Raw genomic sequence first — 20312 nt, 5'->3', positions numbered from 1 at the left:
TACTGGGTTAAAGTGATGACTGTCAGTTTGCTTCAAAGTAAAGATACTTTTTGCCTTTATCTGGGGGAAAAGCTTTGTCATCGTGAGAGTATTCTGTTTTTGACAACTTTCCACTCAATTATTTAGCAACTATTGACGACTCTTGCCTACATCAATGATCTCATGGAACAGGGGGACACAGAATTCTGACTTTTGAATTATATTATCTTTTTTACATTTATTAGCTGATATTCTTTGGTAAAGGAGCATTTGTCCTCATTAACAAGCACTGAACTACTACATTTCTTTCTAAAAAGGCACAGTAAATGCTTAATTCTTTCCCTCTAATTAAAAAAAATGAGGATTTTTAATGGTTTTTATTAAGAAGTTTCTACTCTTTGAAATAGAGTAAAAATTTTCAAAACTAAAAGCAAGAAACTGTCTCTAATCTTCTTGGAGAAAGAAAAGGAAAACAGAATTTTAATTACCATCTATAAAATGCAATTTATTTCTGTAATTCCTATGTCATTACATAGGAATTAAACTGAAAATTCACCATCTTCAACAACAGTTTCAAAAAGCAATAGACTAACTAATAACTAATTATCATATATTACTGCAGCAAACATTACTTTAAGAACCGTGTTAGAATATCCTTCATCAAAGAAACGAACAATCAATTGCAACAAATGAAGGTTTATTTGCAAAAATGTGAAATTATTAGCCATAAAATTATATTATATTTATTTTCCTTTTATATAGTTCAGTGCAGTCATGCTTAAAAAGTCAAACCACAAGGAGTTGTGAAGGAAAATAAAATACATATGTGAAGGTTAAAAGGAGAACTAATATTTCTTAAATAATTGATCACATAGTTTAAAAAAATTAAAATTTTAGTGCAGAAGTATCTACAGTCTCTAAAATTTACTTTGGAATTAGCTCCAATAAGTATTCATTCCAGGAAATGTTGTAAGACCTAAAATTATACGTATATCACACTAAAATAATAACAAAACCTGCATAACCCAATCTCTTATGCCCATTTGGCACCTTTTCCTATACTGCCCCATTCCTTCCCCAATTACAGAAATATGAAGAAATTTTCTTCAAAAATTTGCCGTACTAAGGAGATACCACACCCATATGGCCAACATTATAAATGTTTTATCATTTTTATTTTCCTGTGGGGAATAGGGGACTCAAGGTCTTCAAGGACAAAAGAAATGTATTCCTAAATGGTTAGCCACTCCTGAGAAACTTAGAATTTCTTTCAAATTGACCATCTGCAGGGCAAAGAGGAAGAAAAAAAAATTAAGTAACCACAGTGAACAACCTGAAAAATCAAAGGAAAAAGGCAATTCTTCAGATGGCACAAATTTCTCTAGAGAATTCTCTTTCAGTTTTGACCACATAAGATTAGTATCAAAGACATGTTTGATTCTACATCATTCACTGAAACACGTGGAATGTGATCAATTCATACACATCAAGGAAATGAGATTGATATCCAGCACAGGAACATCCACGGTACATAATCTTTCCAAGAGTGGGGAGTGAGTCAAATGATGTACCAGGCTTCCACAATCTCACGATGTATTTTTTCAGTACTTCTTGAAGGGGAGGTGGAGATCTCCTTTGTTATTCTGTCATCTTCTATAATGCTTGTTTTGAAACTTCGAATTATTCCAGTGCAATTGATTTATTAGGGGATGAGTTAAGCAAAATCAAGTTTTGCGTTTGCTTATGTGTAATTTTGTCTGTGAAAATACTAAGTAAATGCAGAAAACTGTTTCCAGCTCACTGTGGCTATGATTCCCATGGAGTATAGCCAGCCAATGACTATGTGCTGCAGAGATGGGGGTTTCATTTGACATGTTACTTTGGCTCAAGAATTCTCCATCAGCTTTGCCGAGAGTTTCTTAAAACCACAGTGCGGTCTAAAACTTTCCATACCCAAACTTCCTTCTTCCTTTCTCTTCTCCACAGAGGTTAGACCTCGCACTGCAGTCTGACAGTTCTCCTAGTCTCCTTTGTCTCCCTTCCCCAAGAGGTATTTTCCCCAATAAATCTCTTGTCCATCTTATCCTGTCTTCACATTTACTTCTTGGAGTACCAAACCTAACACAGCGATAAAAGAGCTATACATGAAAAAAAATGCCCCTGTAAAGGGGTGCCTGGGTGGCTCAGTGGGTTAAAGCCTCTGCCATTGGCTAAGGTCATGGCCCGCGTTGGGTTCTCTGCTCAGCAGGGAGCCTGCTTCCCCCCCCTCTCTCTGTCTGCCTCTCTGCCTACTTGTGATCTCTGTCTGTCAAATGAATAGATAAAATCTAAAAAAAAAAAAAAAAAAAAAAAAAATGCCCCTGTGTGGATAACTGTTGAAGGTAGGTGATGGGTATATCTGACTATCTGTGTACTATCAAACAAATAGGAAGTCCATTGTACTGCCTATTTTAAATCTTTCTTTTAAGATTTTATTTATTTGAGAGAGAGAGAGAGAGAGAGAGAGAGAGAGAGTACTAGTGGAGGGGGGGGGCAGAGGGACAGGGAGAAGCTGACCCGCACTGAGCAGGGAGTCCATCATGGGGCTCGATCCCAGGAACTCGGGATCATGACCTGAGCCAGGCAGGCATCCCTATTTTAAATCTTTTTCAAAAAGTGAAAAGTTCAAAGTAAGAGAAAGGAGGGAAGGAAGGGAGGATGGAAAGAAGGGAGGGAGGGAAGATAGAGTAATAAACATGGATGAGATGCCACTTAATTTTAGTAGACCCTGCTTTGTGATCTTTGGTTTTCCATGAGAATATGCATTTAAGAAACCAACTGTGAAGCTTTCATTTTTGTATATGTGGCCTTAAACAATAGTCATTACAGTCATCTCTATTTCTCTCCCCCAAGTTCTTGGAAACCACTAATCCACTTTCTACCTCTGTAGATATCCCTATTCTGGACGTTTCATAGAATTGGAATCATACAATGTGTGCCTTTTATGTCAGGCTTCTTTCAGTTAGCCAAATGTTTTCAAGGCTCATCCATGTTGTAACATGTCTTTTTATTTTATTTTATTTTATTCCTTTTAATTTTATTCCTTTTAATGGCTGAATAATAATCATTATATGGATATACCACATTTATTTACCCATTCATTAGTTCTTTGACATTTGGGTTGTTCCAACTTTTTGACTGTCATGAATAATGCTGCTATGAACATTTGCATCCAAATTTCTATATGGACAGATGTTTTCAATTCTCTCGGATATATCCCTAGAAATGAAATTACTGGGTAATATAGTAACTCTATTTTAACATTTTGAGAAACTTCCAACCTGTTCTCCAGAGTGGCTGCCAATTTTACAATTCATCCAGCAATGTATGAAAGTTCCAATTTCTCCACCGCCCCCACAACACTTGATAATGTCTGTTTTTCTTTCTTTCTCAATGGTGTAAAATACTATCTCAAATTCTGATTTGCAATTCCCTAATGGCTAATGATATCGACCATCTTCCCATGTGCTATTAGACATTTGTAGATGTTCTTTGAAGGTATATCTGTTCAAATCCTTTGCTCATTTTTTCCCCTGAGAGAGGAGACTCAGGTTATGATTCTCAACCTGACCCCAACTTTCCCACTTTTGGCTCCAACACTACATAGGGCTGCCACCCACCCCTACCCTCCCCCAGGTCCCTGCCATAACAGCGAAGCCCCTGGGAGGTGAAGAGGGTAAACTGCAAAGTGAGAAGGCTTGTGAAAAGCCAAGGTCGTACAGCTCTCAAACAAGGAAACAAACTATAAGAAGGGCTCATTGATTGGACACAGTGAGTGTGAGGTGGCCAGTATTCCCTGGACGTTGCCAAATGCATAAATCCCTGGCTTCTTGGGCTCCGTCATCATCCAAGGTTGAGGCTAGCAATGCTTTGATTTCCACAGGGTCATGAGCATCATCCATGACGTGACAGGCTCTGGCAGGTTGGAGATGCGCAGGGCCCATCTGGTTCAGGGTCCTGATGCTCTTGCCAGGGCTTGGGCTTGGGCAGCTTTGGGCCTCGTCCTCCAGCTCATCTAGAAACTCTCCTGGGACACAGAATAAAAGGCGTAAACATGAATAGCGAACACCAGGACCGGGTGCCCATGCGGGTTACCACGTTGCGGTTTGCTGCCATGGCAGTCTCCTGTCACTGGCGAGCTGCACCTGATGCACAAACTCCTCGGAGGTCAGCTTGTCCCAGTTGGGCCAGCGGGGACTTTCCATTCCGAGCATCCACAGGGTCACCAGTTCCCAGTGCTACCATGTTGCTGCTCTTCCCCTTATCCTTTTGCTCATTTTTAAATTGAATAATTCCTTTTTATTATTGAATAGTAAGAGTTCTTTGCATATTCTAGATGCATTCCATTATCAAATATGTGATGTGCCAGTAATTTCTCTCCTTATAACTTGTATTTCTTTGATGGTGTCTTTTAAGGCACAAAAGCTTTCATTTTAATGAATTTCAGCTTTTTTTTTTTTTTTTTTTTTAATGTCACTTGGGCTTTTGTTGTCATGTCTAAGAAACGGATGCCTAACGCAAACTCATGAAGATGTTCCCTTCAAGGAGTGTTATAGTTTTAATCCCTACATTTAGGTCTGTGACCCATTTTGAGTTAATTTTTCTATGTGGTGTGAAGGAGCACTTCAACTTCATTCTTTTACCTATGGATATCCTGTTGTCCTAGCACCATTCGTAGAAAAGACATTTTTTTTCCCCATATTGAATCGTCTTGGAACCCTTGTTGAAAACCAACTAACTATACATGTAAGTGTATATTTCTGGACCCATAATTCTGTTCTGTTGACCTACAGGTCTGTTTTTATGGCAGTATCATCTTGTCTTGATTAAAGTAGTTTTGCAGTAAGCTTTGAAACTGGGAAATGTAACTCCTCCAAATTTGTTTTTCTTCTCAAAATTGCTTTGCTATTCTGGACGCCTTGCATTTCCATATTAATTTTATGATTACCTGGACAAATCTATGAAAGAGACTGCTGGGATTTTGCTAGGCATCACATCGAATGTGTAGATTAATTTGGGGAATATTGTCCAATATTGTCTTCTAATGGATTGATGTCTTTTCGTTTGTTTAGGTCTTCTTTAAGATTTTTTCTATAATGTCTTATAGGGTTTTTTTTTTTAAAGATTATTTATTTATTTATTTATTTATTTATTTATTTGACAGAGAGAGATCACAAGTAGGCAGAGACGCAGGTTGAAGGAGAGGGGGAAGCAGGCTCCCTGCTGAGCAGAGAGCCCAATGTGGGGCTCAATCCCAGGACCCTGGGATCATGACCTGAGCCAAAGGCAGAGGCTTAACCCACTGAGCCACCCAGGTGCCCCACGTCTTATAGTTTTGGGTGTATAAGTCTTGTCCTTTTTTTTTATTATTATTTAAAGATTTTTATTTATTCATTTGACAGACAGAGATCACAAGTAGGCAGAGATGCAGGCAGAGAGAGGGGGGGAAGCAGGCTCTCTACTGAGCAGAGAGCCCCATGTGGGACTTGATCCCAGGACCCCGAGATCATGACCTGACCTGAAGGCAGACGCTTAACCCACTGAGCCACCCAGGCGCCCCAGGTCTTGTCCTTTCTATTTGTTAAATTTATTCCTATTTATTCTTTTTGATGCTACTGTAAATTGAGTTATTTTATTAGTTTCATTTTTGGATTGCTCAACACTAGTGTGTAGAAATACAATTGATTCTTATATATTGATGTAGAATTCTGCAAATTTTCTAAACTTACTAGTTCTGACAATTTATTAGTGAGTTTTCTACATAAAAGACTGTGTCATCTGTGGATAGACATGTTTTTATTTCTTTCTTTCCAATCCAGATGCCTTTTATTGCTTGTTCTCGCCAAATTGTTCTGGCTAGAACCACTGGCACAATGTTTCTGAGCCAGTGTCAGTGAGCCTGTGGGTTGACTGGGAGGCTCTGCTTCAGGCTTTAGTTTGGTTGTGCTTGGCTGGGCTCAGTTGGATTCTCTTAGCACTTTAGAGACGCTCCAGATTCCAGAAAGCAAGTTGAGTTTAGGTCTACTCCACACGTCTCCACATTTTCTTTGAACCTGCGGCCACCTGGGTGGCTCCCAGTGATTGGTGATTCACAAATGTGCAAGAGACTACACCCATACCACGGAGACACCTTTAAAGCCTCTGATCATATCAGTGAGACAGTAAGTACATTCTGCTCATGGAGAGAGGACATTTCAGAGGTAGGTGGAAAAGGGGTGAATGTCTATTTTTATTAGAGGGGAATGAGTAACTGGGACAATAGGCCCAATTTAAAAAACTGTGGGCATAAAGATGGAGTCAGAGACAGGTTAGATCCTCAGAGTTCTATTTTTCTGCTTATGTATTTCACATGAGCAGGGTTTGTTTGTTTGTTTGTTTGTTTTTTTCAGACCCTCTAAATAATGAAATTAGTTCATTCCTTCATTCAACCAATATTTACTCCTTTTATCAGGTAACTTCCTTCACAGCTCTCTCCTTACAGATTCCGGGAATGACTCCCTTGCCCCTTCCTGTCTAGAGGTGATAGGTTCCTGCTCTAGTCTTTGTTGCTTCCATACAATCTGCCCACATCTCTGTAGTATTTTTATTAAACTCTCTTCAAATTATCCCAGTTTAAGACTCTTTTTTGTCAGAACCATAACCAATATACCTGTTAATAGTATCCAGCTAATAGTGCCAGTGTAATTACTAAAAATAGGACTACCCAGTATGAAGTTTATTGTACTTCTTTTTGTCCTAACAACATATCCCTCCAGGAATATACAGCCAAAGTATAATGTTTTATACTGCATTACTTTTCTATTGCTGCCATAACATATCGCCTATCGCCACAAATTTAGCAGGCTAAAATAACATAAATTTCTCATCTCACAGTTCTGCTGGTCAGAAGTCCGGTTTGGTTGAGCTGGTTTCTCTGCTTCCCATTTCACAAGGTCAAAATTGAGATGCTGGACAGCCTGGACTCTTATCTAGGGGCTCTGGAGAAGAAGAATTCACTTCCAACCATATCCCAGTTGTACAAATTGGTTCCTTGTGAATATAGGACTGAGGTCCCCCACTTCTTTGCTAGTTGCAGGCACGGGGCCACTCTTGGCTTCCTGAAGCCTCTATTCCATTCGTGCACATGTGTCTTTCCGTGTCGGTTCCCCCCAAAATATGTTGAATCTTTGTCATGCTTGCAAGAGTCTCTGACATCCTTTCTGCTTTCCAGCAGAGAAAGTTCTCTGCTTTTAAGGGTTTGTGTGATTAGACTGGACCCACCAAATAATCCAGGAAAATGTCCCGAGTATAAGGTCCATAATCTTCATCACACCCTCAAAATCTCTTTTGCCATTTCAATGTAACATCCTGAAGGTTTCAGATGTTTGAGTGAGGACATCTTTGAGGGGCTGCTGTTTTGCCTACCATATAGACATTGGAAATTTCTCCTATCATTGTGCCACCAACTTGATATATAATTAAGATTATTTGCTTCAGTTCATCTTTTTTAAAAAATTTTGTTTCAAAATAATTTTAGACTTACAGAAGAGTTGTAAAGGGAGTACAGAGGATTCCTGTATTCCTTTGTGTGAGTTAGTTTTTGATTTTTAGGAATTCTTTTATTAAATATTAAAACCTTTTGCTTTGTTTTTAGTTATGCAAAGCATTTACATGGTTCCAAAATAAAAAATTATTAACTAGGTACGTTGCAAGATTTGGTTTTCACACCATCTCTCCTTCCTGTTCTTTTTCTTACCTTTAAGAACTCCACCTTCCTCTCATCTGCCAACACTCCCCATTGCTGTTACATCCCTCAGCCTCTCTTACCTGAGATGGTTATTCTTCAAGGTTGTTTCCTCTTTCCTCCCATGTCTTCCATCAGTAGAGGGGGAAATACAATGATAAAGGTTAGTGATATCCACCACCTAAATAGGGCAGAGGCTGGTAGAGGTTTCAGATGGAACATACAGGGTGTGTCCATGACCACCAGCCACATACCCACCTCTCCTTGAAATCACTGGATATCAATAAAGTTTATCAGAATTACTTAAATGCACCATATTTACTATACTATAAAACATCACTGGGCACCTGGGTGGCTCAGTCATTAAGCATCTGCATTCCGCTCAGGTCATGATCCCAGAGTCCTGGGACTGAGCCCTGCGTGGGGCTCCCTGCTCAGTGAGGCGCCTGCTTCTCCCTCTGCCTCTCCCCGTGCTTGGGTATCAAAAGCATAGTTCCACATAAACACATAGACAATAAGGTGCATCCCAGTTTCAAAAGTGTAAAAAGTGCAATATAAAAATGTATCTTAGAACAAGAGAAAGGGCTATGAATAACATAGTCCAGATCATTCCATAGTTAAATTAGGTCCATTCTAAACACTGTCTTCTTTCTAACGTTGACATTTTTTTCTTTTTCCTTTTTTTTCAAATTTATTAGGGAGATACCACAGCCTGCACCTTTCTTAGAAATACATATTATATTTTCAATTAAATACAGTTGATTCTTATTATTCGTGGTAGTTATTGTCTGTACTGTATCTGCAAATATTAAATTAGTGTTTTAGTGAATTATTGAATTAGCAAACACTGAAGTAGGAGCCATTCCTTCCAGGAGAAATCCAGATTTAGTTTCCTCCGAGCTTTTGGTCACAGAGTTTTCACCAACCCATCAATATATAATCTTGCTTTATGTATGTATCTCTCTAATGACTCCTTATTTAATATCTACTGTTCATCCATTAACACTGAGCTCATGACCAGCAGCACTGTAACTCATGACTGAAGGCAGCTTCTGTAACACATGCCCTCTTTCTCCCTAAGACCTGTCACAGTCTTAGCCAGCTTAGGATACTGGACAGTATTCAGTAGTCCATCTGAGGGCCATTTTAAACAGTGGAAGTATCAACAGAAAGCATAAAGATGCAAAACAGGAGGCACTAGACAGACCATGAAAGCGACGCTTCTTACTGTATAAAAGCTGAAACAAACAGGTTGAGTGTTCCCCTGTTCTACCTTGGGAATGTGTGTACCAGGTGACTCCAATTTTGCAACACTGCACGTGTCTGCAAAATACCACAGCAGCACTACGTATATTGATCTGGGGGTGAAAAATACATTTTAGGGAGGAGGGAAATTCACAAATATGGAATCCGCAAATAGTAATGACCGATTGTATTTGAAACACACAGAAAAGTATTAAAACAGCTTGCCATGCATCCTCCAGCCTTGTCAAATCTTAACATTTTGTTACATTGGCATCCAATTTTTTACATACTTATTTTTAAAAGAAATAAAACATTACAAACACGGCTGAAGCCCGCTATTATCTTCTCCTCTTTCCTAGAGGTAACCACGATCTTGAAATTGGTGTTTATCAATACACGACTTCATATATACACAGCATATGTAAGTACTCACCAATGATGATTGGTTTGCCTACGTTTAAATCATTATATGTACTATGTTTCTGCTGCTTGTTTTGTTGTTCCTTAACATGTTTTTGAGAATTATCTATATGGATACATATTGCTCTAGAGAATGTATTTTTCTTGCTATGCAGAATGAGTTTATCTATAAACTCTCTTACCGATGAACATTTCTTTGTCCCCAGATTTTGCTACTTCACGCAATTGTGCAAAGATTCTTGTTAATGTTTTCTTGTGTACTTGTGTGATTGTTTTCCAGAATGCATACTAAGGAATCGCTGGATTATAAGAAACATGCATTTTCAACTTTATTATTACTTTTATTACTATTTTATTACTATTTATTACTATTATTTAGTATTACTAAACTGTTCTCCAGCTTACCATTCTATCAGCAATGAGTAAGACAAGAGTGTTCTCGTTGCTTCATGTTCTCACCAACATCTAGATTTAAATTTTGTTGGCCATATGAAGGCTATGCAAAGGTATTTTATTGTGGTATTAATTTGGATTTCACTTACTAGTAGTAAGAGTGAGCATTTTGTCACCTGTTCATTGGCAGTCTGGTTTTCTGCTTCTGTCAAATTGTCTGATCACTATCCTTGCCTTTTTTCCCTCTAATGGACTGTTTTGTTTTGTTTTTTTTTTTCTCATTCACATATAGGGGTTGTTTATATATTCTGGACACTAATACTTTGTCAGTTATAAGAGATGCAAACATCTTACCTGCTATATGCAGTCTCTTAGGGGTCCAGGCTGACAGGGGTTCTGCCATCTTGAGTTTGTGCTCCCTACAGGGGCCCTGAGGGTTACCATTACAGTTAGCCACAAAAGAAAAGAGTAAGGAGGACTATGCTTAAGATTTTTTATTCTTCATGTGTGGCAGTGGCATACATCACTTCCATTTAGATTCCACTCTGGGGAACACGATTGTATTCCCATGCCCAAATGCTAGTGACATTGGGAGATCTTGTCTGTCTGAGTGCCTAAAAAAGGAAAGAATAGTTTTGGTGGATACTTAGCAATCTAATACCTTTAAATTAATTTCTTTCTTTCTTTCTTTCTCTTTCTTTCTTCTTTCTACACTGCCATTTTCTGGTTTTAGGATAAAGTTTATTGTCCTCATAAAATAGTTGTGAGTTATTTCCTTGTTTTCTATTTTCTGGAACAGTTTGTATAAGACAGGGATTATTTGTTCTCAGATTGTTTGGGAGCACTCTCTTATAAATCTTTCAGAGCTCGGAGGAGAGTATTTTTTGGAGGAACATTTTAAACCTCTGCTTCAATTTGTTCGATGGTTACATCTAGGTTTTCTATTTGTTCTTGGCAAATAATGTTTTTCGTACAAAAATTGTATATTTTAACTACATTTTTTGTTTCTTGCCTTAAAATTGGTACAGGTGTTTCACCTTACCTGTTTTTCCTTGCTGTCTCCTACTAGTTGTTTATCTGGCATTTTGCTACTTTAGCAGCATCCCTCGTGTTTGATTAGTAGATTTTTAAACGATCATTGTTATAAATGTCTGTTAATTTTCATATTTAATTCACTTCTGACCCACAATTTATTTAGAAACTATTTTAAATTCCTTAATATACATAATATATATTATTTTAGTTATATCTTATTAATGATTTAACATTTAATTGCATTATTATCAGAAAGCTTGATATTGATTTTATGGCAAGGCAAGGAATCATGGTTGGTAAGAGTACATGTCCTATAATGAAGCCATTTTCAGTAAGAATCGTATATATCAGGGCAACTACGTAATCCTAGCTACTGAGAAAAAACTCTTCTTTACAAAAGAATGACAGCTGAAATTACTGATTGAAACTAGGATCATCCATGGATGTTGAAATCATTAGGTCAAGTGATGATAGGAGACAAGATGACAATGTATCCGTTGCCATGATGTCACCCTGTCTATTATTTGTTGGTAGAAAAAGGTAAACCATAGTATTGCAAGAGTGAAAACTGAATATCATCCCTTTAACTCAGGGATTAATCTTAGTGTCCATTTTTATTTTATTTATTTATTTTTTTAAAGATTTATTTATTTATTTATTTATTTGACAGAGATCACAAGTACGCAGAGAGGCAAGCAGAGAGGGAAGGGGGAAGGAGGCTCCCTGCCGAGCAGAGAGCCTGATGTGGGGCTCGATTCCAGGACCCTGAGATCATGACCTGAGCCGAAGGCAGAGGCTTTAACCCACTGAGCCACCCAGGCGCCCCTTAGTGTCCATTTTTAGTCAACACCCAGACATTATGTTCTTCCTCTATGTGTTACGATGTGAAGCACAGCATCACCTATGAAATATTCTTGCCAAGAATATTTAACCTGAATCTGAACAAGTTTTACACCTAAATTCTGGTTTTTAGGAAATACAAAGGGCAGAAGGAAAAGTTAAAAACCATATTAAAAGGAAGAATTGGGCAAATCTAGAAGTGGGGTATTGCATAAGTGTCTTCAGCATTTTAATGACATGAGAAAAGTGATGAAAGGGCTTTATTAAAATTAGAGACTAAAGAGACCCAGAAAATGCAATGCAGTGATGTGTGGTCTTTGGTTAGATCTTGGTTTGAATAAGCAATTGTAAAAGACCTACTGGTGACAATCAGGAAAATGATGCTATCAGTAGGGTACTAAGGGGTTCCTGGCTGGCTCAGGCAGTAATGCATGTGACTTTTGATCTTGGGGTTGTGGGTTTGAGCCCCACATTGGCCATAGAACTTACTTAAAAAATAGAGTACTGTTACAGTATGGAGTCTTCACTGATAGTAAGGGAATTACTATTAATTTTTATTGGTAACAATAACTGTATTGGGGTCATGCAGGAAAATTATTTGGAGGGAAACATTGTAATGTCTCTATTTTACTTTAGAATATCTAAGCCTACCACTTTCTTCTTTGGAAAGAAAAAGACAACTGTTCTGATTTATTTCCTACAGGATGAAATCCAAATTCATTGCTATGGCATAAAAAAAAATGTTTCAAAGCTGGTCACAATTTACATCTTTAGTCACTTTCTCTCTTATGGCTCATGTTCTGGCCTCATTAAGTTTTTCATTGTTTTTGGTTTGCCATTAGCCATTGTTTCCTCATCAAAATGCCCTTTCCTGTGCGCCTGGGTGGCTCAGTCAGGTGGGCATCTGCTTTCAGCTCAGGTCATGATCCTGGGGTCCTGGTGATCAAGTCCCGTGTCAGGCTCCCTGCTTGGTAGGGAGTCTGTTTCTACCTCTCCATCTCCCTTTGTCCCTCCCCCCACTCAAGCTTTCTCACTCTCAAACAAATAAATAAAATCTAAACACACACACACACACACACATAAACACACACACATGCACACATACAAACAAAATGCCTTTTCCTTCCTTCTCCAAATAACTATTAAAAAGGATTCCCATGTATATGTGCACTTTTGCATATGCATCCTCACCAAAACAAAACATTTTTAATGATCACAAGTATTGGCCATCATGAATATGTAAAATATAAACTGGAAGGAAACCTGTCTATCGTGGAAAAGAGGCAGGGAATCAAACTGAGTTGTTATTGTTCTTTTATTTATTTTATTATTATTACGTGTTAAGTAGGCTCCACACCCAGCATGGGACCCAACGCAGGGTTTGAACTCATAACCCTGAGATCAAGATGCTGAGATCTTGACCCGAGTCAGTGCTTAATTGACTGAGCCACCCGGGCGTCCCAAACTGAGTTGTTGTTGAAGGAGACTAACTGTTTAAGTATACTGTCCTTTTTAGAAAAAAAGGAAAATAATAAAAGAAATATGACCAAATTGCAAAACTTAGTAATTTGGGGTGTTGAGAATGTGTGCTTGTGTGTATCTTATAAAATTTTCTCTCTAAAGGAAAAAATGTGCATGTTTACAGACCGCATTATTTTGTACTCCAGTCCTCCAATTTGTCATTTGAGGAGCTGGGGCAATTTTCTAAATTTTTTTTTAGCCTGAGTTTCCTCATCTTAAAAACAGGGATAAAAATAGTTACATACTCAAGTAGGGTTGTTCTGAGGATTAAACAAATGAACACATGTGAAGCACTAAAGCATTTAGCCAGCACCTGGCACAGGGCAAGCACCTAGTAAATATGGGATTTTGTGCGCTGAGACCTGCTCTGTAGCTTAGTTCATTACCACTTTTGGTAAATTATGTGCCTGAATAGAGTGCTTGTTTCATAATTGTTGGGTTATAAAGATACATACACACACATACACACACACTTGATCAAGCCTGTTAAGTTTATTGTGTTCAAATCTTTCATTCTTTTTTTCATTTGCTTAATCTTTCAATAGAGAGATGTGCTATGATCACCTATGATGATTATGGATTTGTCAATTTTCCACATGATTCTGTTAATTTTTAGTACATATATGTGAGGCTATATTACTACTGGATACATAAATTTTTTTTTTAAATTTTCATGGTTATTTGTTCCTTTAATTATTGGATGCTTCCTTTCTTTTATATCTTATAGCACTTTTGATTTCTTTAAGGGGCTTAATCTGACTTCTTCAGTTTTTTTTTGATAGGTATCTGTATAATACATCTTTTTTCAATCTTTTATTTTCAAATTTTTAAGTCTTGACAGTCTTGTGAGAAAGATGGCTAGATTTCCCCCCCCCCCCATTCTGGTTATCTCTGTGCCTCTATAGATAGGTTCAATTATAGTTCTTATGCTTTCTGATATGTATGTACAAATTTCTACAATCTTTGGGTGTATGTGTGTGATTTTTATTTATTCTGATTTTCTCTGGCTCTTTTCTTCTTTTATTTTTTTAAAACTTCCCAGTGGATTGAACAAGTATTTGCTGGTTCTCCTTTACTCCCTTAACTGATTCAAATGTTAAAAATTTCATTTCTATACCTTCAATCGTTTACTTTAAAATTTTAACATGCATTACTCAAAAAAAGAAAAACAACAAGTGAATCATTATCTTTACTCTCCTTTTGAACATCACAAAGGCTTTAGAATGCCTTAACTCCAATTCCTCTCTCCCATTTGTTGTTATTTTCCAGTATTTTATTTCTCCCTAAAGTGGTAATTATTATTGTTGGTTTTTAAACTCCCATATTGATCACCGTTATTTTTTATATTTTTTATACTTATGTAGTCAGTATTTGTTTAAATTTAGACACTTCCTTCCAAGTTACTTTGCTCATGGTTCTTTCTTATATCTTGCTGCTTCTAGAAGAACATCTAGAAAGTCTCTGAGCTGGACTGTTTGTGGTAATGTATTTGTCTTAAAATGTCTTTAATTTAGTCTTATTCTTTTTTTAAAAAAAGATTTTCTTTATTTATGACAGAGAGAGATAGAGAGGGAATATAAGGGGAGCTGTAGAGGAAGAAGTAGGCTTCCTGCTGAGTGGGGAGCCTGATATGGGGTTCGATCCCAGAACCCTGAGATCATTACCTTAGCAGAAGGCAGACGCTTAATGACTGAGCAACCCAGGTGCCCATTATTTAGTCTTATTCTTAAAGAGTACCATAGCTGTGCATAAATTCCCAGTATAGTCATTTTTTCTTAGCACTTTGATGTTATTATTGTATTGTCTTCTGGCTTCCATTGTTGCCATTAAGATATCTATTAACACTCTAATTATAGATAATTGTCTTTTGAAGTAGTCTCTGGTTTTGGTTTTCTCTCTGGTTTTATATAGGATTGTTTTAATTTTTTTGTACTTGTTCTTCAGTTTTTACCAATATATGTTTGAATTCCTCTTGATATAGTTCTATTTTTATTTTTTTTTATTTTTTTTATATTTTTATATTTTTTATATTTTATATATTTATATTTATATTTATATTTATATTTTATATTTATATTTATATATATTTTATATTTTATTTTTATATTTTTTATATTTTTTATATTTATATATATTATTATATATATATATATTTTTTATATTTATATATATTATTTTTTTATTATATTTTATTTTATTTTTGTCTTATTCTATTCTTTTTTTTTTTTTTTAATATGCTCCATGCTCAATGTGGGGCATGAACTCATGACCCTGAGATCGAGAGTTACACAGTCTACTGACTGAGTCAACCTGGTGCTGCTATCCTATTCCATTCTTATTTTACCTCTTGAATATGACCATTCATATTTTTCTATCAATTATTTAAAGTTCGTAGCCATTATTACTTAAAATATTGCCTCGATTATTCCACTTTGTTCTCTAATTCTGAATACCTACTAGATATATGTGGGATCTTGCTTTTCTAACCTTGCTCTTATATCTCTGTATATCTCTGTGCTGCATTCTAATTTCCTCAGCTCTATCGTCTAATTTGCTAATTCTCTCTTCAGCTGTGTCCAGTCTGCTCATTAATTTACTCCTGGAGGGTTTTTTAAAAATTATTCACTTAATGAAATGAAAAACTGCTCAGGTGGCAGTTCAGGTGTTCCCAACTGAAATAAGATAATTCTAATAGAATAAAAGCCCTGCCCTTATGCTCCTGCTTCTTAGATAAAAATAACCAAGATATTCAAGTCACCAAATTTCCTCCACTTTTTGACAATATCTAATTCAGAACTAACCCTTGCCCTCTTAAATCTTGCTTAGAATCACCCAGTTCAAGCATAAATCCTATAACAAACCCCTCCCACAATTTCTGTGGTGTACATTCTCCTTTATTGTTGCAAGCTAAAGAAAGTTAGCTTTTGTGGCTGCAAGTGTGTTACTGGTCTTTGGTTAATTGATTTTTAGCCTACTATATATTTTAAGTTCCAAATATTTTCTTTGGTTGCTTTGTAATTTGTACTGTCCTGTTTTCAAGTCCGTTTGTGTGTTTTTCTATCTTATGCTTTCTATTCCTTCTTTTATGGCTTTTATTTTAAACATACTTAATTTTATCTAATCCAACTCTCTCCAACACTTGTCTTAACTGAAATTCTAGAGATACCACCCTTCCTGTTCTTCTTCTTTTTTTTTTTTCAAAGATTTTATTTATTTATTTGACAAGGGAGATCACAAGTAGGCAGAGAGGAAGGCAGGGAGAGTGGGGGATGCAGGCTCCCCGCTGAGCAGAGAGCCCAGATGTGGAGCTCAATCCCAGGACCCTGAGATCATGACCCGAGCTGAAGGAAGAGGCCCAACCCACTGAGCCACCCAGGTGCCCCACCACCCTTCCTGTTCTTTATTGTTTGTTAATTTTTATTTGAAAGGGATTATTTCTCTGTGTGTTTTATAATCTCCAATTGTAATCCCATTTTCATTTTGAGACTGTCTCCAGAGGAAAGTTTTGCTTATTTCTTCCAGGTAAAATAGAAATACTACCATCTTTATGCCAAATATTTTTGTTAGCTTATTTTCTTGGTTGGATTTTACATAGGGTGCAAATACCCTTTTTAAGTATGTTTCATGAGATTTGACAAATGTATACATTTGTGTAACCACTACCACAGTGAAACTCTAGAACATTTCCATCATTCCCAAATTTCCCAAACCAAACTGACTTTTAAGATACTATGTCAGGTTGGGGATTTTTGGACCATGCAGGTAGTATGAAGTATATACGTGAAATCCCTAACTCCATGAGGCTTAGGTTTAGATGATAACTTTTCCAAAGACTTTTTTTTTTTTTTTTTAACTCTGAAACCAGTTTAAGGCAAACAAGCTTCCTTGTTGCCTTCCTGTTTGCAGGTAAGAAACTTTTGGCATGGTGTGGCTTTTTGACTAGCATTTTGTAGGTTCCTTAGTTACATCTTCCTGCCTGTATGGCCCCAAGTCCCAAATTCTGTCCTTGATGGGCATTAAACTCATGATTAACAAACCCTACAATGCTGCTGCTCCAGTCTCAGCAGCCAGGTCATTACTGTGGTTTTAGTGACTCACTCCTCGCCCCCCCTCCCCGGCCCTTCTTTTAAAAGATTTTATTTATTTATTTGGCAGAGATCAAAAATAGGCAGAGAGGCAGGTGGGGGGGAGGGGAGGAAGCAGGCTCCCTGCCAAGCAGAAAGCCTGATGCGGGGCTCCATCCCAGGACACTGGGATCATGACCTGAGCCGAAGGCAGAGGCTTTAACCCACTGAGCCACCCAGGGGCCCGCGTTCTCCCCTTTTTTGATTTATACATTTTGTTGAAGTGCAAGATACATATAGTAAAGTACATAGATCATAAATCTATAGCCCGATATCTTTTCACAAGTGAACATATCTATGTAACAAATAACCCTGACAAGAAAAAAAAAATGTTATTAGAAATCTTCTAGTACCCCAAACACTATCTCCTCCAAAAGACTATCATTATTCTGATGTCTAACCTCATAGGTTAATTTTGCCTATTTTTGAACTTTATATAAATGCTATCATACAATATATACTCTTTTGTGTCTGTCTTTCTTTGCTTATTAATATATTTGTGAGGTTCACTCATGTTGCTTCATGAAGCTGTAGTTTGCTCATTCATGTTGCTGTATATTATTCCATTCCATGAATATAACAGGATTTATATTGTAGGTGAACATTTGGGTCGTTTCTAGTTTTCCTCTTTGCTTTGGAGCCTGGGATTTCCCTTTACTTTGTTTCAAGTTCTGCTGTGCCTTTAGTATCATTTAAAAAAGCATTTCTGGATCAGGAATTCAGTAAGTTCTGTGTCAAGACAAATTTTAGATTTTCTAGGTTGCCAAATCTCCAGACATGTAAGTCATATGTTTCATTTTTTGTTTTTTATTTTTGAAATTCTTACTTGATTCTCATCTAATTTAGCTGATGACATATCTCTTTTGTCTGTCATTTGTAGAGACAGTTTTGATCTCTTTGAACCAATGATGAGTGAACACAAACAGGAGGATAGAGGTGAGATATGTAATTAATCTTGTCGTCATGATCTTTTGCCAGGGTGGGATGCAGGGTATGCAAGATTAGTTTGACATCAATAAGTGTAAAATATTGAAAAAAAAAAACATGTTAAAGAAATGGGGTGGTTGGAGATAAGCAATAGTAGGATGGATGGATATATTTCGAAATCAACTATTTTTCAAGAAAATGATAACACTAAGTGGCCCGTTCTTCTATGATTCTATCTGAATTCTGGCACTCTGATAGCCAGCTCATATTGGCTCATTCCTATTCTTTTCAAAACTGCAACAACGGGTCTTGCCACCACCCACAGAACCCATTCCGAGTTTGAATGAAATCACTAGTATGTGGCATTAATGTAACTAGGCATGTACAGCAATATATATATAGCCATAAAAAATAAACAAAACTTCCCTATGATTTATGGCATTATTTTAATTTTCCAATTGGAAGGTTCAAGGACATAGAGTAAATCAGCTGCACAAAGGGCATTAGACAAAGAAAGATTGTGATGTTGTGCCTTGTAATTAGATTATAAGGTATTCTTTTCCTTTGTCCTTATATTTTGCAGCTCGACTTTAGGGCAAAGGTAAATTTCATTATTTCTCCCATGGAAGTGATTATCTAAATACGTCTTCTTCCTCCAGGCAGCACACACTGCCACCTATCCTGATTCATTTCCCCTAGAAAGCTGAGAAGGAGTTTTATAATGATATTATTGGTTTTGTAACTAGTGTTTCCATTGTAATGTTATTACTGAACCAATGTTGTGATAAATGGTCTGTTTATAAGGGGAATCACTTTTACAAGAAGTTGAAAATTAGACACGCTTCTGCTTTGCAATAACAATAAAAACCACAGTGAAAAAAATATTCCCCGGTTTATTCCCATCTGTATCAGCAGGGAAGCTTTAGAAGATGGCTTTTCCCCCAAAGTCTTCTAAACACAATTACTGCCTACAAATACCATGTCAAAATGCAGTTTTCCTCCAGATTCTATTAAAGACTAATACATGTTTAAGCTTCCTATAACATGGGCCCTTTAAGAAAGTCAGGCGCTTTAAACCCCACCCCCGTGCTGACTTGGAGTCAGTCTTTCTGAGGTAGTTGGTGATAGAGCGAAGAGAGAGCCAACTTGCCCGTTGCTCTGCCTGGAAGGAATGTTTCCGTTGCAATAAGCTCTAAAAGTGGAAGCTTTAAGATACTGTGGGGTAGGGAACAATAGAAACTTGTGAAGTATGGAAGCCAGACTGGCTCTAAGATTCTATCACGGAGCTGAATAAAGTGGAAAGAATGCAGTTAAATCTGAGTTTCTCCCGGGGCTGCCGCTCCTTGCTAGGTTTACTCTCCCCATTTCACCCAGCAAGTGAGTTTCCCAGAAGCCGTTTCTACTTTAACGAGCTGCTTGTCTCAGGTACCAGACCCCAAAAAGAAAAGTCCGGAAAAGAAAGAGAAGTAAGTTTCAGGGAAAATTACACTGGATCACTTCTAACAATTTACATTGGATACATGCTTCTGAAGAGCCAAACCCGTTCTTTGTTGTTGTTGTTGTTGTCTCCTGCCACACCAACCGTGATTAAGTTCAGAAGTCCTTTAGCACCAAAAAATAACTAGGAGAAATTTGGGGGTTAATTGCAGTTGGCATTTCTCAGCTGTCAGCTAGAAGCAGCCATCTTGGTAAGAGATGATGTCATTTGGAACACTTGGAGTTGTAGTTTGTTCCGAGGTACCAGTTTCCATTAGCCACTGAATGAGTTTAATCATTAGATCAAGTTTAGGTTTAAAGATAAGGGGAGGAGCGAGAGTAAAAAATACTTAAGTCCCCCTCTTTATCCTCCCTGACACATTATAATGGTTTCCAAAAGTTCAAAGCAATAGAAAATTTTCACACTTTTTTTTTTCTTCTATTTTCTGCTTCCAAGTGTTTGTTCTTTCCTTGACTAAGCTCAGATAATAACTAGTCTGGTCAGTTTCACTTTCCAATTTTTATACATAAGTGAAAGCTGTTTTGTGTCAATAGTTTAAAGATGTTTAGAATCATCTCACCTGCTGGGC

Source organism: Enhydra lutris, unplaced genomic scaffold, assembly GCF_002288905.1.
Source record: "Enhydra lutris kenyoni isolate GAN:26980312 unplaced genomic scaffold, ASM228890v2 scaffoldscaffold12, whole genome shotgun sequence".
NCBI lineage: Eukaryota > Metazoa > Chordata > Mammalia > Carnivora > Mustelidae > Enhydra > Enhydra lutris.
Note: the sequence above shows the minus strand (reverse complement) of the source record.